The sequence below is a fragment of the Dermacentor albipictus genome, chromosome 2, assembly GCF_038994185.2.
Source record: "Dermacentor albipictus isolate Rhodes 1998 colony chromosome 2, USDA_Dalb.pri_finalv2, whole genome shotgun sequence".
In the NCBI taxonomy this organism is placed as follows: Eukaryota; Metazoa; Arthropoda; class Arachnida; order Ixodida; family Ixodidae; genus Dermacentor; species Dermacentor albipictus.
The window spans coordinates 81,874,597-81,898,502 of record NC_091822.1 but is presented as its reverse complement, the minus strand read 5'-3'; the positions used below and the strand labels follow the sequence as shown (position 1 = coordinate 81,898,502).

The 23,906-nt window shown below is 47.3% G+C and overlaps 1 long non-coding RNA gene across 2 annotated transcripts in view; it reads right to left on the bottom strand.

Moving 5' to 3' along the window:
* The window catches only part of LOC139055979 (uncharacterized), a 34,912-nt gene extending 18,089 nt beyond the window's left edge, over positions 1-16,823 (bottom strand). For both annotated transcript variants that reach the window (XR_011512065.1, XR_011512066.1), the window contains exons 1-2: positions 16,574-16,823; positions 14,933-15,083 (exon numbers count right to left, since the gene is read on the bottom strand). This is a non-coding gene — a long non-coding RNA (uncharacterized lncRNA). The remainder of the gene's footprint in view (positions 1-14,932; positions 15,084-16,573) is intronic.
* Between the last annotated feature and the right edge of the window lie 7,083 nt (positions 16,824-23,906).

The window sequence follows — 23,906 nt, the reverse complement described above, 5'->3', positions numbered from 1 at the left end:
CCGGACTACTAGGTTTCATTTTTCTAGCTTCTTGATTAACGCCTGCTGAACAAGCAGTGCAGTTTCGGTAAAGCAGGTCATCAAAGCTGTTTCTCCATCGCCAGGGTTTGTGTAATGCTCTCCAACCATGATTCCTCGCTCCTTTGTGCCCTCCAGAGGGGCATGGTCATGGCCCCCCAAACAAGGGGCTTAAATCACCACAGCAATTAAACTGCAATTTTTCGCTTTTAATATGCTTCAATGCAATACACTGCATAAGCTTCCTTGCTTAACTCAACTGTAATGCGGCAGAGGTGACTTTAGGAACACTTTCTAGACATACCAAACATTATGTGCATTCTGGTCGGAACTACACCTGACTTAACATTCCGACACGTCGGCATATGGATGGCCCTTGTGCAGTTTAAGAGCACGAATACGCATGCTGGTTGTGGCTTGAGGAAATGTGAATGCTTAAACAAGTTTCAATGCCAATGCCCTAGACTGAGCTTCACCACAATGCAGTTGTGTTATGCACTGGAGCTTCCGTAATGTATTGCGGTCCATCACTGCAGCAACGTCAGAACCAGCTTTGAATGGGTGTCAGGTGAGTTATTAGATGTCTCGGTGCTCATACTGTGACAGATGACGGCACATGTGCGCATGTATAGTCGGGAACATGTGCAAGGCTGTGTTGCAGTCTCGTATACGGAGCTTGCAAGATGGGCGAAGCAAGGACCCAAATCACCACAACCCTGCCGGAAATAGCTCTAAATCCCTGCCTGTACACTTATTAAGGGTCTCGGTGCTTTTACCGTAACCGGAGATTGCACATATAATAGTATATTTTCAAAACTGAGCTCATTGGAACATCTTCCTGTTCATGCTACGCACACAAAAATGAGGAAAAAGAGAAAAATTATGCAGATCCCACACCCTGTGGGAATTGATGTAAGTGAAGCTTTCCATGCTGGATGCTCTGATTGATGATAATTAGCAGTGTTGACGGCTAAAGCTTAATTTCTTCAACGTTTAGGCTAACATGAGATTGGCGAATTGATGTTAAACGTTACCTTGTGGGCACCACTGCTGTTTGCCTGCGTAATAGGCAGAACACACAGGGAGAGGTGTTTGCATGAGGCATTTTAGTGGGCCATATCTTATAACCCCTGAGAGGGTTGAGTGTTGTCATTTCCTCATATGGCACATCGCGTTATGGCAGAAGTATTAAACTTGAATTGGATTATGGGGCTGTACGTGCCAAAACGACACTCAGATTATGAAGCACGGCATAGTGGCAGACTCCAGATTAATTTTGACACCGTGATGTTCTTCAATGTGTCCCAAAATCTAAGTGCACATGGGTTTTCTATTTCGCCCCCGTCGAAATGTGGCTCCCACGATTGGGATCAAATCCATGACCTCTCGCAATGCCATAGCAGCAGAGCTAATGCGGCAGGCACAGAAGTGTTGATTTGACGGTCAACCACTTCTGTAGTGTTTCCTGGACGCTGCGGTGCATTTTAATTAATGCGGCTCTGCTTCTGCACGCCCTGTGCGAGTTACCCGCTTGACATATTTGCATGGTCTTTATTTTTTCAGAAATAGCAGCAACATATTGCACTGTGCCTTGAACATAAGCACCCCACAACCGCTGTTGTATGTTAGTGGAGTTTCCTTGCCTTCTCATGTCACTTCCCGCATCTTATACGGGAACTGCCTCTTCTCCTCCCTCTTCTCTCTACAGTTCTATCTGTGTCCCCTCTCGCCTCGCACGTAAGCGCTGCAGTTTCTTCAGTGCTTCCGAAAGGAGTCACGGATAATTGCAGCTGTCAGGTGGCTAATGTGACAACGGCCAGGGAGCTCCAAAGGGCATTGTGCACATTCGATGCAGTGGGGTGAAAACAAGCTTCTCCCATCTCCTTTCCTCTCTTACTTGTGCCTGTCATGTATATACACACTCTGAACACCCCCCTCCCCCCCCCCCCCTTCCCGACGTGGCGTGTGTGACATTAGCAGCTGGAGTGGGAAAGTCAAAGGAAGAGACACATGCGTAAAGGATTCTATGCTTACCCAATGAGGAAACCTGTCCGTCACGTAAGATGATTGCTTTCAAGATAAGGCCGGCATGAGCGAGCGAATTGTAAGATCGGGCCTGCGCAGCCGCGCCATAAGCAGCGGCCGCTGATGTACAGTTGATAATGGTTTGCATCGAGAGGAGGCAGCATCATTGACCACATCTACGTATGACGTCTACCTAACGTGACACTGTTCAATTACGTCACGTAGAACAGCACGCATTAGCCAGTGCTCATCTTCCATGAAGCAGCAACATCATCCAAACGCACCATGATATAAAAGGAGTGAACAGTGCCACTACTGGCCTCTGCTTCATACTCATGCTGGTCTTGGTTTAACATTTTGGTGTTGCATCTGCGCTTCTCCATTTCATGATTTTTTCGTGGCATTTCTCGCAATTATATGAAACGCAGCAGCATATGATGACAAAACAGTAGGTGATCAGTAGCAAATGCTTATGCATCATTTAGATAACTCCGACAGGATACTCTGCATGTAATTTTATCTTTTTCCACTTTCAGTATGCTTCAGCGCTATGGTATGCTTGACCGCGTAACCTTGCTATGTCCAGTGTTTGTGACCCTTTCCCACTGTTGGTATACTTCATCACAATGCTAAGTGCATAGTTGAATGCGTAACACCACTGTATTGGGATGAAGCTAACTTATGGGTCTGACATTAGACAGCTTTAATTTAGCGTACGCAACTGTAGCGTATGCCATAGTATATATAGCGTATGCTAATCAGCACACATTTTTTTTTAGTTTTAGTTGGCCTGTGAGATGTTCAGATCTCAGAGGCCATGTGCCTTCATTGCGGCTATCTCCCGACTGTAGCTATAGGTGGTGCTAACATGTCGGATGTTTCTTTCGTTAGGCTTCGACTCACTCGAAACGAGAAGCGATCTCGAAAACACTACAAGGTTATCCATAATACTCTGTCATCGTAGCAGCCTGAGACTAAGCGAAAGCCATTTACACAGTCAGTTGCTAAGAACGAAGTCCATATACAAAAGCAACGCCAAATTCAATTTGAAGCTGGCAGCCGGGGCCGCCGCCATGTTTCACGCAAATTCCGCAAACCACACAGACGCTAATGCTAAATCTGAGAAATAGTGTGTGTACGCTATATGCAATGGGTCGTTTAGCGTTCTGCGCATGCGCAGTGATGTACGCTAAACTAAAACTGTCTATTATGCAGCACATTTTAGATGCTTGCTGGTTTTAAAGTCCGAAAGCTGAGATACAACAGCGTCACACACTATCACGTGAGGAAAACGAACCGCTGCATGCAGCAAGTAGCGTCAGCATAAGCACTAGATTACAATCGAACAGCTCTACAATGAAGACCACAATTAATTTGCCTGTAAAACAAAGAAACTTATGCGTCCCTGGCGGCTTATTTATGTTTATAAAACGAATGCCGCAGCAGTGCCGCCACTGCCCCGCGAAGATGTCACCAGGGTAAGCTGTGCCCTAGCGCTAACAGCAGTGTATTTGAAGAGCATGCTGATATTACTAGTTCTGTTGCTCTGCCCCAGGATTCACTCACCTCATATGCTACTTGTAACGGACCAACGGCTGACGAATGCATGGATAGGCCACAAATGTCAACGAAGGCGACCAAAAATTTTGTAGCAAGGGAGGCTTAGGGGCACTAGACAATCGGGGGCTTAGCTTTGCATGGTTCCTGCATTTGTTTGGAGAGCAAGCTGGGAACCTCAATGGAGCACAGCGTGGCTACAGTAGAACATGCTGTCAAGGATATTTTGCAGAGAAAGATTAGCGGTCTATTTCATTAAGTCTCTCTTGAATTCTTGTTAAAGATTTTCTTTTGTTGAAAGTGCTTAGCTATTGTGAGCAGTGAGCTGCGCAACCTTTAAAACAAAGTGACCTGCATAGCGAAGGATTTTGAAGGTGCGAGCACTTTGTTAACAAGGCTTTGACTACATAGATACATTCAGAGCAGCGCTTTCTGCCCTTTAGCCCATGCAGAATTTGTAGGTCCTATTTGCGCCACCAGGATCTGCCAATGTACTGCAGTGAAGCCTTTAATATGTGTCCCAATGTCCAATGCTGCGGAGTTCAATATATCGATTTACTGTCTGAGCAAGTTTGATGTATGAAGTTTCATATACATGTAATTCTCTTGGTGATTCACCACCTGTTATTTAAGCAATAATTATATTTATAATTGTTTCATACAACAAGGTTCAATTGTAATGAATTATTGCTATATGACATTCTTCCCATTATTATAACTAGTACTCTCAAGCTTCGAACCTCCCAGCTTCCTCATACAGTTGGCCAATGTGACAGTACACCTGACACAACAAGCCATGTCGTACACTTACTCTGTGCATATTCACAGCCCATGCAAGCTTGTGCTGAAAGCTTGTTGCTGCTTGCAGAGGTAAACATTTCACTTGACTGTTGTAATGATCTCGCTGACTATGTGACAGAATAAACAGTTACTCCACAATAAAACATAGTATGAGGCCATTTTGTAAACACGAGTTTGAAGTAAAACTGTGCCATGCATCGTCGAAAAAGGAAAACAACATTACAGGGATGAGCATAGTTATCGTGGGCTTGTCTCTATAGCTTTTATGTCTTGCTTTGTCCACATTATGCTGCACAGTTTTAGTTGAAGCGGTTATTGGCTGGCAGACGTCTTCCCATTATGTTACTACGAGTTTTGATGAAAGCAGTCTTGGCTAGCCTCTCTAGCCCTGGTTCTCTGGCTTAGGTGCTGGTGCCTCCAGTAGTTCAGATTTGAATGGGTGCAAATTAATTTTCCCTCTCAGTGAAATCAGGGGAGGCTCTGCGATCGCCGAGGAGTGTAGACGTGCTCGCGTCGGCTCTGTGTTCGTGAAATGATTTTGCAGCATTTTCTTGCGAATTGTGGCCTAATTTTTACACCAGTCGATCCGTGAAGATACCAGGACTCCGTAGACGCCTCATTTTCAGGTGGAACACTCGATTTCCCTGTGCTACGGACATTTTCCTGTGCTGCGAACGTTTTTGTGAATCGCCCACGCCGCCGCCGCGCGTGCACGCCGGGCGCACCGGATGCGCGGCGCGCACTCGAGCGAGCTCCGTATCGCCGATCAAGTTTCTCTGCCCCAGCAACGAGCATGGAGCTCGAAGTGGCCGCCGAGACGGGCTGGCGAACAACTCGCCTTCGCCAACCGGCGAAGCTGAGGGACGACTCTTCACCCCAAAATGACTCTACCCAAACCTCAAGCACTCGTTCTCGTTCCAAGACCGGCCACCAGTCAAGGCACAAGTTCTAAAGGCTGGACGCATGCCTCCGCTACCTTCCAACCAAATCAAAATTATCATTCGCCCCAAGGGAGCCCTCAACATTGCCAAAATTGGTAGTCCTACCGTGACTACAGCCGTTCTCCAAGCCGCACAGCTCAGCCCAGCAGATATTCAGCAAGACACGGTGTGCCCCAACACCCAACAAAACATTGTCGTTGTAAGTACGCCAAGTCTGCAGAACGCCGACCGGTATGTCTGCATAAAATCAATTCAAGTCAATGGGGTCACGCACGATGTTAACGCGTATGAGACGGCCGCTGAGGACACCACGAAGGGAGTCATCCGCGGAATCCCCCTCTCCGATACCCCACAGCAAGTCAACGCCAATATCATCAATACCCACAACCCCCTCGCACTAGCCGCAAAATGCATTGGAACAACAACCACCGTTGTTATCGCCTTCAGTGGCCCCGACGTGCCATATCTGGTCTGTTACGGAGCTACCTTAATCCCATGCTCGTTATTCCGCAAGCAAATAGAAATTTGCTACCAATGCGGCCGCCTCGGACACCGCATGGATGTCTGCCCTTTTCCCAATAACAAGATCTGCAGAGGTTGTGGAGTCCGCAACCCACCTCCCGATCACACGTGTAACCCCAAATGCTCACTGTGCGGCGGCCCTCATCTTACAGCGGACAAATCGTGTACGGCTCGCTGCAAGACACCATACGTTATTCGCAAGCGCATTCGGGAACGCCGAGCTGCAATGCAAGCCACCCTTCAAGAAAGCGACTTCCCGCCCTTGAACTCCAAGCCCCGCTCCAGATCTCGGACTCCATCACGCTCGAGGCAACATTGTTCCCGGACCCCTTCACGTTCGAGACAGCGCCGTTCCCGATCCAGATCTACCTATACCCCACCCGCCAAGTCTCCTACTAACAAGGTGAGCTTCGCAGAAGCCCTTAAGGGCACCTCGCGAGAGGGTCGCAACACACCTTCTCCACAGTCCACGAGCACCAATGATAACGCAGAAATAGCTCACCTCAAAAAAGAAAATGCCATTATGCGCGACCTAATTCACAAGCTCTCGCAAGAGGTTCGCGATCTTAAACAATCCAAGACACCTGCTCCTACACCACCCACCAAAGCGTCCCACTCCTCTAGCCACGACGCTCCACTGACACCAGCCCCCAAAAAGCGGGCCCTCCAAGAGGGAGCCACGAGCCAAGTGCGCTCAGAGGTTAAGGACATGCTAGTCTCACTTCAAAGCACGATGACCGCACTCCAGAACGCAGTCAAATCCATGCAACACGCCGTTCTCGCACTGGCACAGCGCGTCACAAACATTGAAACCCACGTACAAACTCTCCCCGTGCCCGCTCATCCTACCCTCCAAACCCCCCGCACTGCCCCTTACGGCATCCCCCAATCCCCATCATGGCCCACACTAACAGAGATACACTTATCTGGCAGTGGAACTGCCGAGGCTATCTCCGCAAACAGCCAGTCATCCGTCAACACCTTCGTACCCTCACCCGGCAACCGGACGTCATCATGATTCAGGAAACCCATATCGATTCGGTCACCCTCCCAGGTTACCAACCTTTCATCCCGATACCTGCTTCTCGCCGCCTCTGCACTTTCGTCCACAAGAGAATCACCGCCATCGAACACAATCTCCACGACCGAAACATCGACCACCTTCTCGTTGAACTTATCCCCACCAGGAGACGTAAGGAAAGTATTTTTCTCCTTAACGTGTACAGCCATCCCTCTGCCAAAGTTCGAGGCCGTTTTCTCACCCTCTTCAAGAAGGCCCTTAACGTAGCTGGCACCAACCCCCTCGTTATCGATGGAGACTTCAATCTCCCCCACACGGTATGGGGATATGGCTACTCGACGACGGCGGCTCAAAACCTTTGGAAAGACTCCCAAGACCTCGGCCTCACTTTCATTACAGACCCCACGTTCCCCACACTCCTCGGTAGCTCCACTTCCCGCGACACGACCCCCGACCTGACATTTACCAAGAACGTCACCAACGCTCAATGGAGCAACACACAACATGATCTCAGTAGTGACCATTCCATCATTGCCATACTTATCCCTCGGATAGCTGCAGCTACTGCCAAACCCCGTGAGTTCACTTGGGTTGACTGGGATGCATTTCGCAAGCATCGATCCGCTGACCAGCACGCGGAACGCATAGAGGACATTGATGCATGAACCCGAAATCTCCACTCCGATACCAATGTAGCCACGCGCACCGTTACAACCGATGCCCCCGTCGAGCGCATGGACAGTAGATTGGCCCATCTCCTCGTGGCTAAAACATCCATCCTATCCCGCTGGAAAGGGCAACGTCTCAACAGGCGCCTCCGCGCTAAAATAGCCCTCCTCAATAAGGAAATCGAAGCCCATTGCCTCACTCTGAGCCGTCAGCAGTGGACTGAACTGTGCAATACTGCTGACGGACAGATCCATTGTCCCTCTTCTTGGAAGCTTCTCAAACACCTCCTCGATAGTCAAGCCACCCGCTCTTCCCAACAAGATCGCCTCACTAAACTTTTCTATACAGAAAGGAAGAAACAGGGCCGCGCCCAAGTCTTAGACTACCTCACCAACAAGTATCTCCCCGTGGGCCCAGTGCAATCTCACGGCTCCTACACCGGGGCCCCCAACCCCCCACTGGACGAAGACTTTAGTGTCGCTGAGATCCAAGCCACCCTGCGTAAATTAAACAGCCGTTCTGCCCCTGGGCCCGATGGGGTCACTAACAAAGCCCTCCGTAATCTGGATGATGCCACCATCACCCACCTGACAGATTATATCAATGACTGCTGGCGTAATGGTGCCATTCCGCTGGCCTGGAAAACAGCAAAGGTCATCCTTATTCCCAAACCTGGCAAACCTTCTAGCCTCGATCATCTTCGTCCCATCTCACTAACCTCATGCGTGGGAAAGGTTATGGAGCATGCCTTCCTCACGCGAATCAACACCCATCTGGAAGACACTGCAGCGTATCCTCACTCTGTCATTGGTTTCCGGGCCCACCTGTCGACCCAAGACGTCATGCTACAACTTAAGCACCATATACTAGAAGATAGAACACGTAGTACTAAAGCTATACTCGGCCTCGACCTCGAAAAAGCATTTGACAGCATAGCCCATTCCACCATTCTTGACCGCATCTCACGCCTTAATATCGGTGCGCGCGCTTATAATTACGTCAGAGACTTTCTCTCTAATCGCACGGCCTTCCTTTCGGTGGGGGATCTCCGCTCCGACGCCCAGACTTTGGGCAGCGCAGGAACCCCCCAGGGCTCCGTTATCTCCCCAATGCTTTTTAATCTTGTCATGATCGATCTTGCCAAGGAGTTGCAGCAAGTGGACGGTGTCACCCACACCATATACGCTGACGATATAACCATCTGGGCCCACAAAGGCAGTGACGGCGAAATAGAAACGGCCCTACAATCCGCCATTGAAACAGTCGAGACCTATATCCAAGGCACGGGGCTGCCTTGGATATAGGTCCTGCAAAGGCACGGGGCTGCTCCCCTGCAAAGTCCGAACTCCTTCTCTACAGGCCTACTCTCCGTGGCCGCCGTCCAAAATACTCCACCGCTAAACGCCATTACGAAGACATTGCGCTTCATCTCACGCATGGCAGCCCCATACCCCTCGTCACCAATATCCGTGTGCTCGGCTTGTTCATAGCGGCGAACGGAGCGAATGGCATGGCCCTCGCCAAAATCAAGAGAAATACAGCCAACACCATGAGACTTTTGAAGCGGGTCTCCAACCGCCGTGGGGGTATGAAAGAGGAGAATCTGCTCCGGTTAATCCAGTCTTTCGTAATTTGCCACATCACCTACGTTGCTGCGTATCTAAACTGGTATAAGGCTGAACAAACCAAGCTCAACATCCTCCTACGCGGTGTCTATAAACAAGCCCTCGGCCTCCCCGGTTGCACCAGCACTGACATCCTCCTTCAACTAGGCGTCCATAACACACTGGACGAGCTCATCGAGGCCCAACGTCGCTCTCAGCTGGAGAGACTCACTCTCACAGCCACGGGTCGCCATATCCTCACCTCGCACGGCATCACCTACCACCATCAACACGGCCATAAGCACTAGATCCCCTCCACCATACGAGCTTGGATTCACACCGATCCTATCCTCAGAAACATGCACCCCAAATACAACCACGCACGTCGCACAGCACGTGCCACGGTTCTCACCAAATCGCTTACTCGCCACGACGGTGTGAGTTTCGTCGACGCTGCCGAATATCCCCACAGTACCCGCTTTGCAGCCGTCGCCACGCGTGAAGGGTCTCTCCAACATGCTATCAGCCTAGTAACCACATACGCTGAGGAAGCTGAAGAAGTGGCCATCGCGCTAGCCACCCTAGACCCAACATGCCATACCATCGTCTCTGACTCCCGCTCCGCCGTTATCAACTATATCAACGGCCGTATTTCACACCAAGCCTTGCGCATCTTGCAACAAGAGCCCCGCTCAACCGACCATCAGGTTACACTCGTCTGGTTCCCGGCTCATGCAGGCACCGTCCACCCGCACCTCCCCAACCTCAACGAGGTTACCCACTCCCTAGCGCGAGGCCTAGTTGACCGCGCGGGAGAAGGGGAGGCTGCCCCCACCGGTAGGGATCGCCTGACACGCTACAATGATCTTGTGAAGTCCTTCTACTTAGAGCGTAGAACCTTCCCCGGCCCACACAACAAACTATCCCGAGCGCAGGCTACAACTTTCCGCCTGCTACAAACCAATACTTACCCCTCATTACAACTTTATAACAAGATTTACCCAGACATTTACTCCAATCCCACGTGCCATATCTGCAAGACACAGCCAGCCACACTTCCACACATGCTTTGGGACTGTAGGCACCAATACCCCGACACTAACACCACGACCCTCTCGTCGAGATGGCACGCTGCCCTGCGTAGCCCCAACCTTGACAACCAACTCTGGGCGACCCACCAGGCCTGCGAGGCGGCGAAGAGGCAACACCTCGACGTCCCCACGTGGGAGGCCTAGGCCCAGTCACCATCTCTTGCTGGTTTCAATAAAGTTTATTCAGTCAGTCAGTCAGTGAAATAATACCAACTTTCCCTGGTTACCGGGCTTCTACAATTCCTCCTGAGATGGACTTGTTCAACAGCTTTACCGAGTACTTTAAGTAGGCAGTGTATTCTATGTCGTAGGGCAAACAGAAAATTAGCATAAGCACTCTTGCTTTCAGGCTGCCATAGACTTCGAGTTAAAAGTGCAGTCCAGATGAACATGCCCGACCTTGATCCCTCCAGCCTATGTGCCAGCCTTCCCTATGAGCCAATACTTGTGCAGGTGAACATACCTTCTTTGTTCCATGCAAAACATTTTGTTAACTGTTTCCAGGAAAAAGTAGTTCAAGCATAAATGGCTAACACATGCTCTTCATACCAGGTTGCCATGGATAATGGAGACGATAGGAAAGTACAGGCCAGCGTCGCTGTCCCAGATCCATCCGGCAGCTTCTCTGTCTCTGTGTCCTAACTGCTGGTCTTCAATGGGAGTTGACACTGTCTCCTTCTATAGGGGCATTTTCTGACACGCTCTTCTGTGGGAGAATGCCCCATTCATAAAAAGAAACAACAAAGATTGGACACGAAATGGTGCAGCTCAAAAAAAAAATTGTTGGGTTCGCCACCGGGCCATATGCGTCGGCGCTCGTGACTCGACAAAAAGCAGCCGCAGCGGCACACGCAAGCTCAGGCTTCACATAGTTTCGCGCCCATCGCAAGAGAGGCACCTCACGGCTACATTCGGATATTGCCAGCGCACAAGGAGGAAGTGCAGAAACATGCACGCTTGCAATCTCGGAGGGATGCGCATGCGTGCAAACTCGATACCATGGGTGCACAGCTAGAAGGGGAGAAGGGTCGTTTTGCCACACGCTCGCACACCCTGTAATATTTTGTGCGCAAGTGTACATACTAGACATATTGTCTGTAGTGCTTATTTTTGAAATGTGATATTTTGGGACATATAATACATATAATATGCATCTTGGCTTTGTTGCACATTAAGAATTTATTTTATAAATACTATATAATTATCTGAAAAGATGAATGTTTCTTTAGATTTCACACATTTCTTTTGCTACATTGTAAATGTATATCCTAATAGATTAATGTTTCGTATGTTATATGTTTGCCGATAGGAGACTTACTGCTGCCATGCGAGGGCCTTCAGGCACATTAAAGCTGTATGTTGCAGCTTTTCGCCTGGAGGACAGCCAACAAAGTTTGTTGGAAATAAAACCATTTCTGGTACGACAAGTCGAAAATTCTATTTGAAGTCGCTGCCTCTAGACCCTTCATGCCAACCGCCATTTTGGCAAGGCTGTGTGATGTCTGGGAATAAGGCTGCTTCGATGGATTTCAAGACCAGATAGCAGCCTTCCTTCACACACTCTGGCACGAAAAAGGGCAGCACAGGTGTCAGTGTTACTTGTGCTACAATTCCTTCACTTGTGCTATAAATAGCAGCAGCAAACTGCCAAGATGCAAAAGCAAAACAATGAATGAGGGCCATAACGTATTTCCCAGCTCCTGAAATCAGTTCCAGTTTTTGCAGTAGACCAAAGCATGGCCTTCAAGATCAGCTTCAATTACCAGTGGGAACAGTTTCCGAGGCTGCCAATTCATTTCATGAAGACTCAGTGTTGCCACACTGCTTTTGATTCAAGTGTGAGAAAAAAAAAATTGAAGTGAACATTTTCTAACACATTGAATGCAGTCAAATTTTCTTTCTGTTATGCTTTCCTTTTATTTCAAAGCAAAAAAAACCCAAAAATCTAAGAAAACAAGAAGCAAAACAGAAAGAAAAATATCTCAGTATAGGGCGAACATCATTGCACAGTGTTGTGAAACCAGATGTGCATGCCTGTGAGGGTGATGATTGAAGTGTGTGCACTATACATTCAGTGATGCTACAGGCACGCACTGTGCTGTTTGCATTTCATTTGATGGTGATAGTACATCCACACAATGTAGCCACAGGGACAAGTGAGCAGTCAAGTGAAGCTTTTTGAGATCATGTTTAGTTGGATCATGCAAATAAAATGCATTAATTAATCATATGCCATGGAAGAATCAAGCACAAGTACACAAATTACTGTGCATGACAGGAGTGGCTGCGAAGATGTATAAGACTCACACAAAGGACGGACAGCAGACAAGGGACGATGATATTTAACTAATTTCGCCATGGAAAATGACTTCAAAGTTTGTGCATTAAGTACGAAGAAAATCCGAGGACACCTAAGCACTTCTTATGAGTTGTGAATACTTTAATGTCCAACTGAACGCCACTGAGCAGGCCGAGATATGAACTCCTCGCAGGCCAGCGGGCACGTTAAGACGCTTGGCATATATTGATTTAGCCTTACCGAGGCGCAGTTAGAACACACACAAGAGCTTGAGTAGACAAGGAACAGGTGGTAACACAGGCTTGCGAGAGGGAAGGTGATGTGTTGTCATAGCAATGCACTCTCCCCTCGCGAAATAGCGCAGCAGCAGATGTTCCCCTTTGCTCGCGTTCCTCTGCTGAGACACGAGCCAGCAAGTGCAAGCTAGTGTCATGAGCGCGCCTCGTGTGCTCACATGGTGTCACAGTCAACGGGAAATTAGGCACCGTTTTGCTGCTACAGATGCTGCCGGCTTTTTCACTGAAGGAACCATTTAACTCTTGCATAAAAAAAAATCCTGTCACTGACGACATAATAAACAGCAATAAAGAAATTCCATTAAAAGTATTGCATCAAACCAGCTCAGAGCACAAAAAATTTACCAGAACTGTCAGGCTTGGCTGCTGAAAATTAATGTCTTGTAGCAAGGTTTAACGAGCACAAATGATATGCAAGAATACTCAGAATGATGCGAATGCTCAGATGCTAAGTGCTGCTCTTGTGCAGGAGCTTGGCAATGCAGCTGGCATAAATGCCAGTCTTCTGACTACTACACTGGTTTCATGAAAAGTAGGTTATTCTGGCAAGAGTATCACTGCAACATCACTGCACTACACCTTTACTTCACTGTGTCAGATAAACAAGTCAACAGACGTCTGAAGTGGTTCAACCACAATTCACAGCTGGAGAGCAGGATAGCAACCATAGAATTTGGCGAGATTATTAGACAACAGGCAAAGGAGAGTGGACAAAAGTTGGAGGTGAAAGCTGTTCTGTTTGACCGTGAGGAGGTGTATTGGAGTCGTCAAGCAACAGGCAATAGCGATGGTGCTTCCTAGCGTGCCGATATTGTTCTGGCTTCAAGGCACATAATGGTGATTATTGCATTTTATAGTGTCCCATTCTTCTTTAGATGACAAAGTATTTAAATTTGTGTATTGGTTACATTTGCAGTGACGTCCAAAATCTAGATTTGTACTGGGCAAAGACAATACTTAAAAATTAAGCTCAGTGGTTTTACATGCCAAAATCACTAAATGATGATGAGGGATGCAATAGTGAGAAACTCTGGATTAATTCTGAGCACCTGGGTTTAACGTGCACCCAATACATGGCGCACAGCATTTTTTGCATTTTGCCCCGATCGAAATGTGGCCGCAGGGGCTTGGATTTGATCCCACGGCCTTGGGTTTCGCAGCCAACGCCAAAGCCACAGCACCAGTAACATTAAAAGAAAGCAGTGATTTGATAAAGCGTGTAAGAGCACAACAGTTTTTAAGCATTGCTTCATGCTAAGGTCTAAGTCATAAGCTCGGTACTGTCACACAACAGCCACATTAACGAGATGAACAATGGGGATAAAATGCCAAATTAAGCTGCAAAATTATGAAGCAAAAGCCTTTGAAGCTGTGAAGTTCTTTAGGAACTTGGAAAGTGTGGACATTTGGACATGCAAAGGATGCAGTCTTTGGAAACAACTTGCCAAGTTAATTAGTTGTTTTTTACCAAAGCAATATTTCATCACAAAGCAAATAGCTATAATTTAAATATGCTCCAAGATTGAATGCCCTATGATAAAAATTTCTATTGCATTTTTAGCAAGTTATATGGAGCAACCAAAGGTAAGAGACATTTGATGCTAGTGTTCAATAAATTTCAGTTATTAGAAAGCCCTCGTCCTGTGCCCTTCTGTGTGTCTTCCGTTATTTCCACACTGATTAGTAAGTATGACGCTAGTGACTGCAATAGAATACGTGAAGGCCGAGAAAATAGCAATGGCAATGAAGAGCTATTGCTTGAACAACGACAAAAAAAGCTTAGGTGTAGTGACAAAGCAGAAAGGAGAACATGAACGAAAAGTATGTGCAAAGTCATACATGACAAGAGAAACCCAGCAGGCAAAATGTGGTGAGCAGGGGGGTGGGGAGGAGTATTCCGTAAGAGCCGACCTAGTGGACTGTCCATTTTGGCCGCTACTGATTGGCTAGGGCTGCTGGTCTCCTCCTCTCACAGCTGAATCCAATCAGCAGTGGCCGAAATGGACAGCCCACTAGGTGTACTCTTACAGAATACCCCCCCACACCCCCCCCCCCCCAGCAGGAGAAAATGATGAGATGGATTCTTGCCTTGTGAAGTGCAGCAACTGTTCTTTTTTTTTTCTGTTCAGAGCGAACGTGAGTGAGACTGGAGATGTAAAGGCTTTGATGTGGAGATAAGCTGTGGTCTGGGATGAAGCACAATATTGGTTTCCAGCTGTGGATGAATTTCCAGGAGACCCTGCAGACAAAAGTTTTTTTAGCAATTAATAATTCACGTATCTGGCAAAGGAAATCATTACAGTGAACATGCGGCATAAGCAATAGACAGCCAGGCACATATAGCAAAAGACAGTGCCACTGTAGAGGAATGGCGACAGGGAAGAGCAACAAAAAGTGATCAAGCATGTGCAGGGAGAAGGGTACAGAAAAAGTACAAGGGATCACACAAAGGAGATCAGTTTGACAGTGACGACAAGAGCAGCACTTATGAGCACAAATTTCAGAAGAAAGTAGCAAATTAATTGGGTCATCAGTTGCCAAAGAGCAAGCATTTTCTGTCACGAATGCTACTGATGCCAAGCATAAGTCCTGGCACTGTTAAGGAAGTGAATGCGCAGTTGTGGCAAGGGATAGCAGCAGCAGGTGTCTCATAAAAATGGCAGTACCGGGCAGTACTGGGCTACAGTGAGCCAAGTGTACCAGCCTGTGCTTCTGGAAATCTGTGACCTATGTCGAGTTGAAATGTACTGCTAAAGTGGGTGTACGTCGGAAAGACTTTCTCGCCCGTGCGGCGCTCGTGCCGAGTTGGTGATGGCGGATTATTGATTTAATGAGCCATCTTTCGTCTCATTAAAGATGTCTTGTGTCTCTTCCCGGGCGAGGAGTAGGGGCCATACTGTAGACCAGGCATGCTCTCCTGGAGCAGTACCTTCGCTCGTGCAACGGTTTTTGTACGCTGCTCTCTGACTTTTAAATGGAATATTTGAATGGTCCCCTTCGATATAAATAAAGGTTCTTCAGCAAAACCATGTGCAATAAATCGGTAAGCGGGAGCCGCAGAGCTAGCGAAACGGAAGCAAAGCAGGCAAGTCGGATAATAATAATCGGGGTTTTACGTGCCAAAACCACTTTCTGATTATGAGGCACGCCGTAGTGGAGGACTCCGGAAATTTTGACCACCTGGGGTTCTTTAACGTGCACCTAAATCTCAGCACACGGGTGTTTTCGCATTTCGCCCCCATCGAAATGCGGCCGCCGTGGCCAGGATCGGACGTACATACATTTAGACAGATCGTCATTTTAAGCTCAGGTGCTCTCGTGAGGGCTCCGTTTGCCGGTGACGTATACCGTCCTATCGCAGTACTGGTGAAAATCCATTATATCGTCGGGACGAAAAAAGCACCCCGCCACTTCTATAACACCAGTCGGAACACTGCGACCGCCATCACCTTTTAGAGTGGTCTACGACCATAAATTGCATAACGACTTTCGCTTTTCCTAGCTACAGGGTGCTAAATATGTTTCAACATGCAGACATGCATGTTCACGCGAATCTCTTGAAGGGTACAGTATGCACTGACAACCAACGCATGATGGACACGGCGAAATGCTATGGCATTAAAGTTGTCCGATTGATCCTCGATATCACAGGTTCACTGATCAATGATTCACTGATCCCGTCGCACGTTCCGCATGTTACCGTTGCGACAAAAAGTGCAACAAACCTACCAGCAACATCCACGGAGACGCAGGAGGAGAACTTGTGGACGACGCACGGCACGCACGGCTTCGTCAAGAACACAGACATTGACGTGAAGGAATCGCCAGCCGACACACGGCAGAATGCCGGCTCGCCTAGGGACAAACGCATACAAAACGAGCAAAGAAACTTCTCCTCCGTGGTACCTAGGCAAAGGGAGAAACTTAGGGCGCAAACGCCCCCAGATTTTCTCTCTCGCAGCTGGCGATTCCGCAAATGACCGTCTCGTAGTGGGCGCGGTGGAATAGTCGCCTGTCTGCATGCATGTATTTTCCATGGAAAGTTACTCGCCCGCGAAACAGGGTAGCCCCCTCTCCCACACCCCCTCCTCCGCAACAGTGTCCGCTTGAGTTCAATGGCGCGCTTTCCCTCGCTCGCTCCGCTACGGCTCAACTATGGTGTACCCACGCGAGCCGCCACCACAAAACCAGTAAGAGCAGAGGTTTCTTTCTTTTCTTTTTTTCTTCCTTACATTTTTCATGAGGCTTCGCTCCCACAATGCGGTGCGCGCCCCTGTCCTTCCAAAATATACATCGCGGGAACTCTTTGAGTCTTAAAAAAAAAAAAAAAATTGGCAGTGCGCTTTTTTTTTCTCTCTCTCTTATCATTACTCTTTTGTTATCACACACGTATAACCTTGTTTATTGAATCCGTCAATCGAGGAACTGGAGACAAGGGGATTTCGAAAATGAAGCTCTATCGATCTCTCGGAAGCGTTACAATATGGAAGAAAACACCCTAGCAGGGAGGAACTAGATAGCTGAAGAAAGACTTTGGGCTAGTTGGCCTCGCATTCCAACTGAATGAGCGCTAGTTCACGTCCGTTTTGCGTTTGTGTCTGCATCAGTGTTGTTCAATGTACAGAGGAACTTGAGGAAGCTATATGACCTTCCGAAGGCCGACTAAGTGGCGCGGAAAAAACAGCTGACAATAAAACCAAGCAAAGGTGTTAGAACAGCGAAATTATTAAATCGAATCGAATTAGAGCATTCGAGAAGAACGACAACCGAATATCAAATCAAATATCGAATATTCTTCTATTACTGCAGCAACATGAAATATGACGTTTGCGCGTAGTCTCTTCGGCAGTACAACTATGGGTCTATAAATACATGGGCGCACGCATGCCATAGCATTCACAATTAAACGCCCGGACAAATGAGGAGCTTGTTAATTATAATTTGCTTTCCGTTATCTGCGGCACCATGGCAGTCACAGTAACGAAACGAGGCAAGAGCATGTCACCAGACACGGGTACAGTGTCGCTTTCACTGGAGGAGACAGGTGTGACACTATACAGGGTGTTTCAGCGAACACTTTCAAAAATTTTTCAAAATTTGCCTGTAGAAGGTAGCTCAATTCTAGTTTATGAGCCGGTCTACTCGAAGCGGCGGACACTACTTGCGCCTAAAAATTCGAAATGCAATATCGACTAATTAACGAAAATTCACTAATCAGTTTTTAGCTAATTATCTCATGACCCATATTGAAATTTACAAATTCTAGCAGTGGACTTCGCAAGGAACGCATTCTCAGGACGACACCCTTTCCAGATATAAATACCCGAACTCTGCGAAGAAATGCAATGGCGTTCCAGTTACTTGTGTGCTTCAGTGCATGAAACGACGTTTTGTTAACAATTTAACTGGAACGCCAATGCATTTGTCCGCAAAGTTCGGGAATTTATATATCGAAACTGGTGTCATCTTGAAAATTCGTTTCAAGTGGATCCGCCTTGCGAACTCCACGGCTAGAATTTGTAAATTGCAATACGGGCCATAATGTAATAGTTAAAACTTAATTACTGGAGTTTTATTAATTAGCCGATTTTGCATATAAATTTTTTGTGCGAGTGTTGTCTGCCGCTTCGAGTAGACCAACTCATGAACTTGAATTGTGATATCTGCCACAGGCAACTTTTAAAAATTTTCGGAAGTGTTCGCTGAAACACCCTGTATATACAGCACCGCGCGTTTATTTAGCGCAATGCAAACACGGTGAGAGTGCAAAAATAGTAAATGAGAACACACATTCGTGCATAGAAGCGGGTTGGTCGTATTTAATGACTCGAGACCATTATAGCGCTGAAGTTACCCACCTCGTGCGTTCTGGGAGGAAACAGTGCCCATAGCTGCGCAACAACAAGGGCTGTCCTGCGTCAGAATCATTCGGTACCGTCCATCATTCGGTCTAACCTCGAGACTCCGATGAGTGTTTTTATCCCTCATAATATTCGAAAGAGACGAATATTCGACAATTAACTCGAAGCTTATTCGTACTCTTGAGCAGAATTCCCTTGAGCAGAAAATTTTGGGCCATGGATGGAAGCAACACTTTCGAGATGTACGACCTGGAAAAGGGCCGCGATCTTTAGCGCTAAATCCAAAAAAGGGAAGTTCACTGTTTGTTTTCTTTATTATGATAATCAGCCTACATCTGTTCCACACAAGCACACACAAAAAAGAAGAAGACGAAGAAAGAAAACAATAGATTATCGAGCGTGCAATCTACCCGTCAAAACTGATATACCGTTTAAAGGTACTTTTTTCATCAAATTGTTTTCCTAATTATAGTGCCGAAAAACATTACGTTTCGCTACTTTAACAAGCAGTTCAAGATTTTTCCCCGGAATGTGTGCTGTAATGTACATTTATCCTGCTTTCCTGTATAGTCTGACATTTTCTAATAAACTCTGGGGAAAAAAGAAAGGCGGGGGGGGGGGTGGAGTGACGGGAAGAATCCCTTTCAGGGTCGGCTATCTCAAAGTGCCATACACTATTAAGATCATGAGAAGCCAACAAACAAAGACACAAAGGAAAACATAGGGGAAATTACTAGCACTTACTAATTGAATTAAAGAAATGATAGATTAATGGAAATGAAAGTGGTTGAAAAACAACTTGCCGCAGGCGGGGAACGATCACACGTCTTCGCATTACGCGTGCGATGCTCTAACCAATCGAGCTACCGCGGCGCGGTTTCCCCGTCCACTTTCTTGGGTATTTATGTGCTACTACTAGAACTGATATGATTAATAAAAACTGGGCTCCTCGGTTAACCCCTTTCTTCTCGTTCTTACATAACGAGGCTCTCGAATCCGGCAACATTTATGCCTTCAGGTAGCATGTGCAGGTTTGTTGACCAGTTGCCTTCACCCAGAAAGATCACGTACTCGTGACGCCTGCGGCAGAAAGGATGTTCCACATCCGCCGCCAAAGTTTGTGAGTGGTGGCGCTGGCTAACACTCCCAAGGTTAGTTCTAGTAGTAAGACATAAATACCCAAGAAAGTGGATGGGGAAACCGCGCCGCGGTTGCTGAGTTGGTTAGAGCATAGCACGCGTAATGCGATGACGTGGGATCGTTCCCCACCTGCGGCAAGCATTTTCATCCACTTTCATTGCCATTATAATTTATCATTTGTTTAATTCAATTAGTAAGTACTAGTAATTTCCCCTATGTTTTGCTTGGTGTTCTCATGATATGATTAATAAAAATCGGGCTTCTCAGTTAACCCCCTTTCTTCTCGTTCATACGCTACTCAGGAGAGACAGCAGAAGAAAGCGGGATGAAATTATCAAATAACAAAAAAAGTTCGGCAGCATGTTACACTCCTGTAACAGGTGAAGACGAAAGCCTGCTGCACACCTAGTATAATGCGCCGTCTCTATTTCGCCGCGTTGGTGCTTTCGCAGTTAGGCTTCTTCGGCTCGTTTTCGACGCTTCGCTGCGGCTTCGCTCGCTCGCATTGGGGAGTCGATCAGTCTCGTGACAACGACGTTTCTCTTGAACCCTGCATCCTCTCAGCAGTGGATAGAAACGTACGCTGTTCTGTGTGTTGCATGGGTAATTTCAATGAATGTATGCACTGTTCGCTTCACTTTGCTGAGCGCTTGTAGCCTGTGCATTACGATAGGGATGAGTCATTGTATTTTATGATTTCTCAAGGGGGGTATGAGCCACTGAGATGGCCACGTGTTCTTTTTTTTTTGTACCATTCGACTAGACACTGGGCTTCTGCACGTTATACGTGTGATTCTAATCAGTGTATGTACTGTACGCTTCACTTTGATGCGTTCTTGTAGCCTGTGCGTTACGAGACGGATGAACTACTGTATATTTTGGTTTGGGAGGGGGTGGGGTTATATGAGCCATTGCTGATGATGATCGTTTTTGTACCATTGGACCGAACGACACGTTTATTTTTTTCAAGGTCATCGAGGGCACGAGCCACTTAAGGTTTTCGCCTTAATTATATAAGACAAGCACTTGCGCATCATATAGCACAAATCACAAGCAAACGCCAGTGCCATCACAGGCAAAAACGCCGCAAGCATGCAAGATATTATAAGTATCACTGTTCTTGATGCAAAACGAAAATGAGCAGTAGTCAGCATTTATTATTTCCTTGTGCATAGGCTTTCTACGTCTAAGTGAAAAAAAAATATATAAATAATTGCAGTCATCGGTACTATAACCAGCGACAAATTTATTATAATATTTATTTCCACTACAAAAAAAAAACAAATAAAGAAACAAAAGAACAAAAGGGAAAATGGCGCTATAACAGGAACCGGAAACATGTTCCACTGGTGTGTCCAAATTCACTCGAGGTTCAGTTTGTTCGGGGGAACCTGATGGCGCCGAGCTATCATCCGGACTTAGTCAGCTGGCGACTTCTAGTGTAGCACGTTCAGCTCATTCTACAGAACTTCCCAATCTCAAACCAACAAATAGCCCCTTATAAATAAAGTTTGCGTCTCAATTCACAGATCTTAGAGATGACATCAATCGGCCAGTTTTTTTTCTTGTCTCGCATTTTCCGAAAGTATCCGTTGGATGACCAAGTATCGAACCACCGAAAGTCAGTCCATCCAGGGGTTAAAGAAACTGCGCCACCTCACCAAGTTTAGCGTTCCATGTGTATTTTGCGTGCACCTATTTCACGAGAGGCAACGAACCATAGACATTCGCATCCCGTGCACAATCAACTTACAAACCCCGATCGACATTTTTTTCCTCGGTTAAACAGCCATTGTCAGGGAGAAACAAGAAACGCTCGAGATTTATCGGTCAAACTTTCTGTGTACGCAAAGCACAGGTTCCCTCGTATGCGAGCGCATAAACTAAGCGAATCGGCTTCAGTGACATCAAAAGCTATAGGTTCCCACTCTGCTCACTTCAAGTAGCCTCTTCAGCATATTTGTAAAAGGCGAGTGCGTATGCATGAATGTGCGAACCCTTATCGCTCTTTTTTTTTTTTGTCCCCTTCGAGGCTTCGCGCGTTGTTGCCGTTATTCACGAAGCGCGAAGAGCCAAACACAACGGTGGGGGCGTTTCGAGAGCCTGTGTGTAGTATATGTGTTCGCTTCGAGACCCAGACGGCGTGCACTGCGGAGCCTTGGTGCGGCCGCGAGGGGGCGTTTTCTTTTCTAATCTCGGAGCAAACAAGTGTCTAGTGTGATCGTTCCCCCGCCCCCCTTATCGTCTATGCCGCGTTCTTGCGGTATGTGCGGGAGCGCCATATCGCGCCGAAGGCACTCGGCGCGGAACATGCGATTGTGGACAACTCGGAGTGCTCCTGCAATGGTCGTCATTGCTAATCGTTCCTTGTTTGGGCTGCGCGTTTCGTGGTCGCGTCTGTGTGGCGATACGAAGAAGAGCGATACCGCGACTCCTCGAAGCACCACTACAGCAAAAACACAAAATCAGTTTAGGCGGGTAAAGCGTTCTTTGAAAACTCATCTTGTCGTTCATTTCGAAACCATAGCGAGGTTATGGGAAGAGAAAAAAATGAAGGGCAAAGGTTCAGTTTCTTGAATTTCGCGCCAAAACCCCAACGCTGGTTTTGGCGTCAAGTTCAAAGTATTTCTTTCTTTTTTTTTCGTATTTAGGCCGCGTTGAGTGAGCAAAAGTTCCCGAAACTCGCCAAGTTCAATCTTTGGCTCATTTAGAACACAACGTAGTCTATTTCTGCCGCTAAAAAGAGAGAGAGAGAGAGAGAGAGAGAAAATGATAAAAGAAAGGCAGGGAGGTTAACCAGGACTGAGCCCGGTTGGCTACCCTACACTGGGGAAAGGGAAAGGGGGACGGAAAGATGAAAAGAAGAGAAAGTCCACTGGAGATATCAGTCGGTCACTCAGTCCGAATCACAGGCGCTCACTCAATCCGGTCGCTTTCAAATATCGCAGCAGCGCTTTTGTGGCCTTTTGTAGCTGCGATATGCGAGGCCATGGTCCCAAGATCTTCTTCAAGGTGAACGGCTTCCCATCTAGCTGATTGAGAGCTGTGCAGAGGTCTTGCCTTTCGTTTTCATAAGATGGGCAGTAGCACAGTAGGTGTTCTATGGTTTCCTCGACACCGCAGGCATTGCACTCGGCGCTATCAGCCATTCCAATCAGAAATGCATAAGCATTTGTGAATGCGACTCCCAAACGTAAGCGGCACAGCATTGTTTCCTCATTTCGCGGAAGACCTGGTAACAGCCGCAGTTGCATAGAGGGATCGAGGGAATGCAAGCGGTGGTGAGTGAATTCAGATGTGTGCCACTTCTCCAATGTCAAAGAGTGCGCTAGCTTGCCTAAGTGTTGGGCTGCGTCGGTCCGCGATAAAGGTATTGAAACAAGGGTTGCTCCTTCGTGTGCTTTTCTAGCAGCTTCGTCAGCGAGGTCGTTGCCGGAGATACCGCAATGACCAGGCAGCCACTGAAACACGACGTCGTGTCCTTTCGCGATCATGATATGGTGCATTTCTCGTATCTCCGACACGAGTTGTTCACATGACCCGCGACGAAGAGATGCCAGAAGACAATGTAAGGCCGCCTTGGAATCGCAGAATATAGCCCACCGATTAGCCGGTTGGTAATTAATATAATCAACGGCACCTCGGAGGGCAACAAGCTCCGAACCAGTCGATGTTGTCAAATGAGAAATCTTGTATTGGATGCTTAGTGATCGTGATGGTATAACCACTGCGCTGGTGGAGCTGGTCTGAGTGGAAGAGCCATCCGTATATATGTGTATTCGATCAAAGTAGAAAGTGTGCAAACAATCCAGAGCTGCTTGCTTCAAGGCCAAGGTAGGCAGGTCGGTCTTCTTTCTTATTCCTGAAATCGTAAGACGCACTTGAGGTTGTTTTAAACACCACAAAGCTGAGGTTGAACGTGCAGAGGGTGTGAAACCCGATGGTAAGGAGGCACGATGGATGCTGACCTTGTTGGAGAAAGACGCCTGTGGTCGTCGTTCCGGCAGGCACGCAAGAGAGCTTGACTGCATCCGTGAAACATGACGAACATGGGCTCTAAG